Source organism: Panthera uncia, chromosome D1 (genome assembly GCF_023721935.1).
Source record: "Panthera uncia isolate 11264 chromosome D1, Puncia_PCG_1.0, whole genome shotgun sequence".
NCBI lineage: Eukaryota > Metazoa > Chordata > Mammalia > Carnivora > Felidae > Panthera > Panthera uncia.
The window spans coordinates 43,773,161-43,783,457 of NC_064808.1; positions in this window are offsets into that span (position 1 = coordinate 43,773,161).

Consider the following 10,297-nt stretch of genomic DNA (forward strand, 5'->3'; position numbering starts at 1 on the left):
TCTCGGCGGTCGCGCCCGACCAATCCGCGCGCCGCTCGGCGGCCCGCTGGCCAGTTGTGTGGCGGCTAGAGAGGCCTCTGACCAATGGCGGGGCGGTGGGGGCTGGTTTACCTGCTACTTTCCCGCCACCAATCGCTTGGCGCACAGAAGCACACGCCCCGAGGAGCAGACCAATCCGCGCGCTTTCCCTGGATTTCCTCGCCCCTGCCCTTTCCCTTCCCTTTAGGTCTCCTGCTCGCGGTGGCCACTGCGGGTGCAGACGCCGCACTGCTTGCGGTCGCCTGGGCTGTCCCTCTTCTGTAGGACCCTGGCTTGCTTCTGGCTCAGCGGTTTCACCCCTCCTCCTTCTCTTCTTCCCTCGGACACCCGGACGAAATGCAGCGTTTCCTCACTCGCCTCCCTGCGACTCCATCTAGGAAACCAATTTTAGGAACGCAGAGTGCCAGACCCTTCCTAAAACACCCTGGCTTGCCAAAGTCCAAACGGGAGAACGAATACTTACTATTTCTAGGAGGCTTTCCCATCCAAGCTTCTTAGGTTCCTTTCGTTCGTCCTGACCTCCAAGTGTCCCGTTGGAGCTGTCATTCTCGTTGTTCAAAAGAGAAAACTCAAGCCCGCGGCGGTTCCATTGCATTTCCTTCCCGCTGCCGGGTTTTGACCACCTACTGTGTGGCAGACACCGTCCCGGCGGCCGCCGTCTCCACCGCGAAAAGCTGTCGAGGGAGTGGGACAGAAGGAAACAAATCAATATTTCATAATAAAACACAACTTAGGTACTGAGATGACAGCGAATCTGTCTTACTTTTGCATCTCAAGCACTCAGCAGAGGGCCTTTAAGCACAAAGATCTCTCAACCCTTCTGCTTGTTAAACTCCCCGAATGCAAGGGTGGTGTTTTGTTTTTTTTTTCTTATACTCACCCGCCTCCCTTGAGCACCTAATGGGAGTGAGGTAGAGGGATGGGGGCAGGGGCCTGACATCTAGCAAGTGATTGACAAATGTTGTTAACTGGATACACGAACAAATGGGATTAAATCACTTCAGCCAGTTCTATGACCCAGACTAGCCCCTACGACTCTAGAATTGTAGCCTCTTTCCTTGAACACAAACATTGCATTTTAATCATCGTAAAATCCTTGCTGTCTCCAGCTCATTGCCAGGCACAGAGTGGTTGTCCAATATGCACTTATGGCCTGAATATCAACTGTTCTCAAGGTCAACTAACTTCATTGGTAGCTTACTATTTTTTTCTAAATTTATATGCAGGTGGAATCTTACTGCTGTTTACTTTGTCCCTGCCCTGATTTCATAAGGAAACCACTTTATGTAAGTGGCGTTTTAGTAATGCACTTCCCAAGATATTGTGGACAAGATAAAGAAATATAGGCCTGGATTCTAGTGTAATTAATTGGGTGAATAACTGGCTTAAGCAACCATAACCTAAAGATGCTGATAAATGAATTTGTGTCAACCTGAAAAAAGAATAGAGTGGATCAATATTTGTGCAGCATCAATCATGTGATAAATGCATTCCCTGCATCTTCTCCCTTAGTCCTCACAACCCCATTTTACAGATGAGGAGACTGAAACTCCAAGTTTAACCGGCTAGTCCAATGTCATGCAGTAGATGGCAGATTCCCAATTCAAACCAGGTTTATTTGACTTCAGAACCTTCACACCATACCAGTTGCCATCAGAATGGCAGAAGGCTCTCTCCAGGGCCCAGACTTCAAAACTTCCATCAGTGCTTTGAATGAAAACCCAGAGGATTTGCATCACATTTCTGAATGATGCCAAACCAGGAGGGGAAGAGATGCCATTACATACATAAGCTGAATGCAGTGTTGGAGCAGTGGGCTAGCTCTTACAGGGATAAATGTGGGGGTCTCACCCTGGGAAACTAACTGCTGAAAGGCAAAGGTATCTTGACGGATGCATGTACAAGCAAGCCTAAATGGGCTTAGGTGACAGACAACTCAAATCTGAGTCCTTAGTGAAATATGGCTGCCAAAATAAATGAATGCTGTCTTAGGCAGCATTGATAAAAGTCTGACGTGTAAAGCAAGTTGGGTGTTACAGTGCTGCCCAGTGTTGCTCATTACACAATGTCTCCAATTAGGGCTTGGCAAGAAAAGTATCTACATGCACAAGGAGAGGGACCAGGATATAAAGAGGCTGGGAATTATGTCACATGAGGAAAGATGAAAGGAAGCAGAAGGTTTTGCCCCCAGGGGTACAAGGTAACTATCTTCATGTATTTGAAGGGCTGTCAAAGAGAAGAGTATTAGACTCATTCTTCAGAGCCCTAAGGGGTGGAAGGAGGACCTGTGGGTAGAACCTCTCAAATGAACCAATATGAAGAGTTTTCTAACAACTAGAACCTCTTCTTCCTTGATAAGTTGAATTTCCTGTCACAGAAATTTCTAAATAAGAATTGGATGGCCAGGGGTAGGAGCGGTCCCAGGACAGGTCGTCCTTTTAGGACTCTGCCTCTCTAAGATGAAGTGCTTCTACCCTCATACCTTGGTTCTCCTCTTTAAAAGTTTGTCACCTTGACTTTTCCTACGCTCAGTGGCCAAGCTACTGTTTCTCCTCACATGAGCCTGTTCTTCCATAGGTAATTACACATTGTGTTTCTGTCTGTTGGCCATCCCAACCAACCTCCATCTTTCACTGGTACCTACTTCCCTTTTGTTTTGTCCCTCCTAGAATACTGGTTTTTAATTCTCTGGGCACTGTTAAGGTCAAAGTGTTGTCCTCATCTAAAATTCACTGGGCATGAACAGAATCACAGAGATACAAGGAAGGGGAAAGAGAGCTTTACTGAGCACCTACGGTGTATCAGATGCTTTAAATACATGATCTAATATGCTATTCTTTTTAACCTTGCCGATTGATATGCTCACTCTCCACACTTGCAAGGTGAATGCTTTTATCAAGCAGTGTAACCTCCTTTTACCCCAGTTTCCTCATCTGTAATATGGGGATAATCTAATATCGACTTCACAAGATCGCTGTGGAAGTTAAATGAGACAGTAGGAAGAAGGCCCTTAGCACAGTTCCTGGCACACAGTAAAGCTACAATACATACTAGGTTAGCAATTCTATGCAATAGGTATTTACTGCACCCACTTTACAGAGAAAGTCAGTGAGGATAAAAGAGTATAATCCACAGTAGTTCCCCAAACTCTGATCCGTGGTCAGGTCATTGGAATTAACTGAAGAGTTGTGTTTAGTCTGTTCATTTGGGTTTTTTGTTTGTTTGTTTTTTAAATATAGAGTCTCAAGTCCTAATTTGGAAGGATTCCGATTCAAAATCTTTGGTATCTGACAGGTAGTCCAATTTGGGAACTGCTAGTCTAATGGAATAAGTCCAGGCCCCAAAGTCAAACAGACCTGAAGTCAAATTTCAAGACTGCTGGACTGAATGGAGGAGCCAGTGACAGGACCGGGCAGTTGTATTCTCTTTGCAAGGAAGCTGGGAAGCTGGAAAGCAGAAAGTCAAGTAGCAATGTGTTCCTATAAATAATAGTAATTACAATAATATTTATTGCAGGTTTACAACGTGTCAAGCACTATTTCTAAGAGCTTTATATGCATCAACTCATTCAATTCTCACAACCCCCTACAAGGTAGATACTTTTAGTATTCCCATTTTACAGGTGGGAAAATAGAAGCACAGAGAGAGGTCTTAAGATCTCATGCGAATTAGGCAATCTGAACCCAGAACTCACACTCTTAACTACTTCAGGAAACCCCCTCTTCCTTTGGACAATTCCTTTGGAAAACAAAGAAACTTCATACTTTAGAGACACAGATTCAGGAGTCATCAACTTAAGGGTAATGAGTTGTTTGCGGTTTCAGGTAGAGAAAAGGAAATTACCCAGGACTATGTCTTAGGGCTAAGGGTGTCACCTCACATTTAGGGGATGCAAGAAATAGAAGCCTCTTCACCTAACTTAAGCCCAAAGGGGGAGGTTTATTGGGAGCAGACAAGAATATCTCATAGGAAGAAGTACAGCTAGCCGCGCCCCCACCCCCACCCCCCACAAAGGACCAGAGCTGCGGCACCATTGGCACAGAGCACTTCCCATCTCCTCCTCTCTCTGAGGTCACATGTCCCCTGGACTTGCCTTCCCTCTGCTTATGTGCCTTATGATTCTCTTTCTCTGTAGCTCATCACCCTCCGCCCCATTTGTACCTGGCCCTTCATGAACGCTTTCAGCCACGGGGAGAGAAAGAGAACAGGAGAGGCTCAGACAGGTCGTTCTCAAAGCTGGGGGTATGGACTGAGCAAGATCCCCCAAAGGTGCTACTGAAGTGAAAGAAGAATGAGAACAGGAGAAAATACAGAGTAGGAACAACAAAAGAAGTGAGCAGTGAATAGCTGCGTTTGGGAGACTTCAGAAGAAAGTCTCAGCAGACAGGTTGAGAAGGTCACAGAAACTTACACGTGAGGCAAAGGTTTTGGTTGGAACACCAAAGAGACTGTTTCACTAACACTGCGTCTACAGCCACATCTGCCATAGGAAATTAGGGAAATCACAGACAGAAATGCGTGAAGGTGACATGGTGCCCAAGAGTACAGACAATTTTGTAAAGACGTTGGTTATTTAAGGGGAAATTAGAAAAAGAGTTGTGGCCATCTCTCAGCAGCCAACCCAACTGAAAGTGGTCTATGTTTATAGGTGTGGGTACAATTTTATTTTTTTAACCAACATTGACTGTCTGGACACACAAAAATGGAACCTCTAAACATCGGGCATTAGTGGGCTTACCAGGATTTATACCTCTCCCAGCTGTTTTTGAAAAGACCTTCCTTGGCTCTTTTTTAAATGGGATGGTCATACCAGCCCAGAGCGGGAGAGTGTGTGCCCTAGACCGTGTAATTAGGCTTTAGGCTACATCTTGCTTGCAGACATGGCCAATATTCCAGAGACCTTGGCGTTCAAATGTCGAAGGGGCTTTTCCATTTGGCTGAGGGGTGTTTGCTAGAGGGAGCTAAAACACCAGTGACCACATCACTTCTCAACAGAACCCTGAAGAACAAATAGACACTGTCTTCAAAAAACTAGCATACTTTTTGCCCTGTTTTACTAGACTGAACAGCACTAAAATTCAATCTCTGGATAATATATACACATGTATGTTACATACATATTATTATATATTATATATGTGTGCATATATATATATATGTGTGTATGTGTGTGTATCTCCATTCAGGCTAGTAAAGCGAAGTGTTAAGTCATTTAAGAAACTCATTAACTAAAAAAAATTACAATATGCTTTTGAAAAAGAAAACAGGGGACTGATTGGGGGATGTGACCTAACATTAGCAAAACATGCTATAAGAGTGTGGTAATTAAAATAGTCTAGTATTGGTTTAGAAACAGATCAAGAGATTAATGAAAAGGCATAGCATCTAGAAACAGACCAAAAAGACACAAAAATTGAGTATAATATAAAGGTGACTTTTAAATTATTGAGGAAAAACATGTGGAGTTTTCCACAAATGGTATTAAAACAACTAGCTAGCCATATGGAAACACATAAAGTTTGCTCTCTCCCTAAAATGTAACCCATCACTATTTAGGATTTAAATGTAAAGAGTGAAATCTATAAAAACATGGGAAGTAGGGCACCTGGGTGGCTCAGACGGGTATGCATCCAGCTCTTGATTTCAGCTCAAATGATGATCTCATGGTTCGTGGGTTTGAGTCCCAGCCTCTGTGCTGACAGTGTGGAGCCGACCTGGGATTCTCTTTCTCCCTCTCTCTCTGCCCCTCCCCTGATTGCGTGTGTGCACATGCTCTCTCTCACAAAATAAATAAAAATTTTTTAAAAACCAGGGGAAGAAACTATGAATAAAATTTTTACAAACTTTAAAGATCTTTCTAAACATAACACAAAATCCAGGGACCATAAAAACAAAGGTGGATTACATAAACACACACACACACACACACACACACACACACACATCATGAACAAAAGAACAACCAGCAAACAGGCCCACAACATATTATTAAGAATGCACCATACACATTCTAGTTAAAAGGTCAAAAGTTGGGTATGAGATGTAGGCAATGCTTCTAGGGACATTATTTAAACTTGTCATTCGTAACAGAAGAATTCCTCTATGAAGCATACTCCTTGTAAAGTTGTCTGATTTCCTTGGCTCTCTCTCTTGGGTGTTTCTGGGTTTTTTGTTTTGTTTTTTGTTTGTTTGTTTGTTTGTTTGTTTTAATAAAAGCCAATAATCCCCAAGCACTACCCCAAGCAACAAAGCCTGTTTGATTCTCTTCAGCAATTCTGGGCCCTTTACTTCACTTGTGTAAAAACTACTGATTCAAAACCTACCTGAGGGAGACTTCCTACCTGAGGAAGACTCCCATCTTGTACAAGAATGTGTGTCCATTATAAGAAGGTTGCTGCTCAAATCCCTGCATTCTCTTTGCAATGAAAAATAAAAAGACCCAAATATCCATGGTTTTTTTTACAGGTTATAAAAACTAGTACATGTTTGTGACTTAAAAAATTTGGAAAACACATGAAGAAAGACACATGAAGAAGAAACTAAACATAATCTGTCGTCTCATTAAGCGGATATAACTCCTATTAAAATATTGATGTGTTTTCTTGGCGAAGTTTTCTTTGTAATTATATTATATTGTGACCTTTTATCACACTGACTTTGTTTTTTATCATCCTGCTTTTTAAAACTGATCCGTCATGGGGCGCCTGGGTAGCTCAGTCAGTTGAGCATCCGACTTTGGCTCAGGTCATGATCTCACAGTCTGTGAGTTCGAACCCCGGATCGGGCTCTGTGCTGACAGCTCGGAGCCTGGAGCCTGCTTTGGATTCTGTGTCTCCCTCTCTCTCTGTTCCTCCTCTACTCACACTCTGTCTCTCTCTCTTTCAAAAATAAAGATTTAAAAAATTAAAAAAAAAAAACTGATCCAGCATGAACATTCCTCCAGGCCATTCAGCTTTCTCCTATAACATGATGTCCTAATGGCGATGGCATATACCATTGCGTGGAGGAATCATACACCATTAGGCAAAACTCTTATTCCTAATTGTCCTTCATTATAAACAGTTTTGAGTATGGTATACACTTATTAAATGGGCCCACAGCTTTCCTACCCTACATCATTATCATACCGGGTTTCAAGAAATCAATCAGCGTAGACGAGGAATAAAACTTACATATTTTTCCTTGACAGTTTTCGTGTTGTCTCCTCCCGCAACTGCTTCTTTCTCTCTCTGTATCATAAATCTTACGTTAGAGACACAAGAAAATTTACATGCCATCCAATTAAAAACAAAACTGGAAATGACTATGGCTTGATAAGTGTCTTTGGAAAATTTATTACCCCAATTCTGTGTTTCAAAGGGCACTCCAGCTATCTAAAGGATTGATTTGCAATAAAACTTACTGTAAATAAAGATATCCAAATCTTGAGCACAAATGGAGTCATTGAGTTTTGATTGTATTATTATTTTTGTCCCTTGTGCCATGTCATGTCTTTTATTCTTCTACTGCTAAATAAATTCTTTGTGCATTTGTGCATCTGCCAGAGAGAAGCAAGGAAGTATAATCAACTGCTGTTTCTTCTTAGCCATTGGAACACTGGATAGGTGGCAAAGTTGAAAGTCATCAGCAAAACAAAGTTGTACAGTGACCCCTGTGCTTGTAAATCTCCCTCACTCTCAATGCCTTTGTCCACATTACACTGGCTCATACCTGCTTCTCTGCTTAAAGGTCACTTCCTCAGGGAAGCCTTCCCGGACCTCCCAGCCATAAAAGCACCCTGTATTTCCTCTCTCAAAGCACTATCGCACTTGTAATTTCTTGTCTTTCTATAGACTCTGGGAGGCAGATACCATCCTTTATGGTTCACTCAGCTCTCCTGTAGCTATCAAAGTGGCAGCACATTCACAAAAACAGATACTGTTTGGATAAGTGAATAAACAACAGTGAAGAGATGTAAAAGTGAGGTGTACATTTTCCAGGCATACACACATCTTCTTTCGTAGACAAATATAGGAATCACCCCCTCCAATCACCAGCCCACATCAAAGAAAACTTCCCAGACCACGCTTTCTAAAATAGCAGCCTCCTTCCAGTTATGGAAGGAAGAAGTCACAGGGAGGAAAGGTACAGCATAGGGAACATAGCCAACGATATTGTCATAGCGCTGTATGGTGACACATGGGTAGCCATGCTTGTGGTGAGCACAGCATAAGGTATAAACTTGTGAAATCACTACCTTGTACACCTGAAACTAACGTAACAAGGTATGTCAATGATACTTCCGTACAAAAATACATGAAAAATAGCAGACACCCTGGGGCCCTGGGTGGCTCAGTCGGTTAAGCATCCGACTTCGGCTCAGGTCATGATCTCGTGGTCCGTGGGTTCGAGCCCCACATTGGGTTCTGTGCTGACAGCTCGGAGCCTGAAGCCTGCTTCGGATTCTGTGTCTCCCTCTCTCTCTGCCCCTCCCTTCTTGTGCTCTCTCTCAAAAATAAGTAAACGTTAAAAAATTTTAAGAAAAATAGCAGCCTCTCCATTTTACCCCATTCCTGTCCTTCTCTCCCCCTTCACCCTTCTTTATCTTCTTCTTTTTTTAATGTTTATTTTTTTTGAAGGAGAGAGACACAGAGTGTGAGTGGGGGACAGGCAGAGTGAGAGAGAGAGAGATAGACAGAATCTAAAGCAGGCTCCAGGTTCCAAGCTGTCAGCACAGAGTGGGACGCGGGGCTGGAACTGACAAACCGCGAGATCATGACCTGAGCCGAATCCAGAGGCTTAACGACTGAGCCACCCAGGCGCCCCTATCTTCTTTATTTATTTTTTATTTTTTTTTAACGTTTATTTATTTTTGAGACAGAGAGAGACAGAGCATGAATGGGGGGAGGGTCAGAGAGAGGGAGACACAGAATCTGAAACAGGCTCCAGGCTCTGAGCTGTCAGCACAGAGCCCGACACGGGCTTGAACTCACAGACCGCAAGATCATGACCTGAGCCGAAGTCGGACGCTTAACCGACTGAGCCACCCAGGCGCGCCCCCCATCTTCTTTTTTTTTTTTTTCAAAATTTTTTTTAACATTTATTTATTTTTGAGACAGAGAGAGACAGAGCATGAACAGGGGAGGGGCAGAGAGACAGGGAGACACAGAATCTGAAACAGGTTCCAGGCTCTGAGCGGTCAGCACAGAGCCCGACGTGGGGCTCGAACTCACGGACCGTGAGATCATGACCTGAGCCAAAGTCGGCCACTTAACCGACTGAGCCACCCAGGTGCCCCCCCATCTTCTTTTTTAATAACACTTACCATTAGGTGACATTTTGTTACGTATTTATTTATTGTATGTTCTCTGCAATGAGGTCTATAGGGAAGGGGTATTTTTACTGCTCTATCTCCCACACCTAGAAGAGTCTCCATCGTATGTATGGTCAATGTATAAATGTTGGCGGAATGATTGAATGAATAAATGAGTAGGTAAGATTCCACAATGTAGCACTGTCGCACCATTTTGAGTGGCCATGTCAGACTTCAGGAAAGCCCCTCACATGATAATATAGGGACAACAGAATAAACACTTTTCCCCCCAATTTTTCCTTTAATTAGTTGCAGTGTTCTTGCCACGTATTAGCCATTTTTACAGTTGCTGCTACCAAAATCTTTGTTTTGTCACCTAATAGTTAATTGACAATACATTCAAATAAAGTATTTCATGGAGTATAAAAAGAAACAACAACAAACTCTCCTGCAAGTTATAAGGGGAATGCTCTCTCTCAGTTTGTATTGTGTCGTTTTATTTTTTTGTCAAAGAGTCCAGCAAGAAGGGGTAGGACGTTGATTCACCTTCGAGAAACTAAGTTGTTTTATCAACTGGATAAGATATTGTGCCCTCCTTTAAAAATGTCAACTATAAAGTTAGAACATAAACACACAGAAAAAGTCAAAGAAAATAATGTGCTAAATAATGCTGCACGAAAAGTAAGACCCCCATCACATACAGAGTAACTAAAACTTTGTTACGTAAGATACAGACATAGGGACAAATTTGCAAGACTTCTAGAGATACGTCAATAATTTTATTGAAGAGTTTATGGGATAGACTTTCTGCAAAGTCGTTTATAATAATAAAAATGATTTTTAAAGGAAATCAGGAGAGCCGAGTGTTCCAGAACACTTCATGTGTTCTCTGGCACCACTTCATGTTATTCTGGTTTTCTCTCCTTAGAGTCACCAGTTATCCAAATTGTACAGCCTTTGAGATAA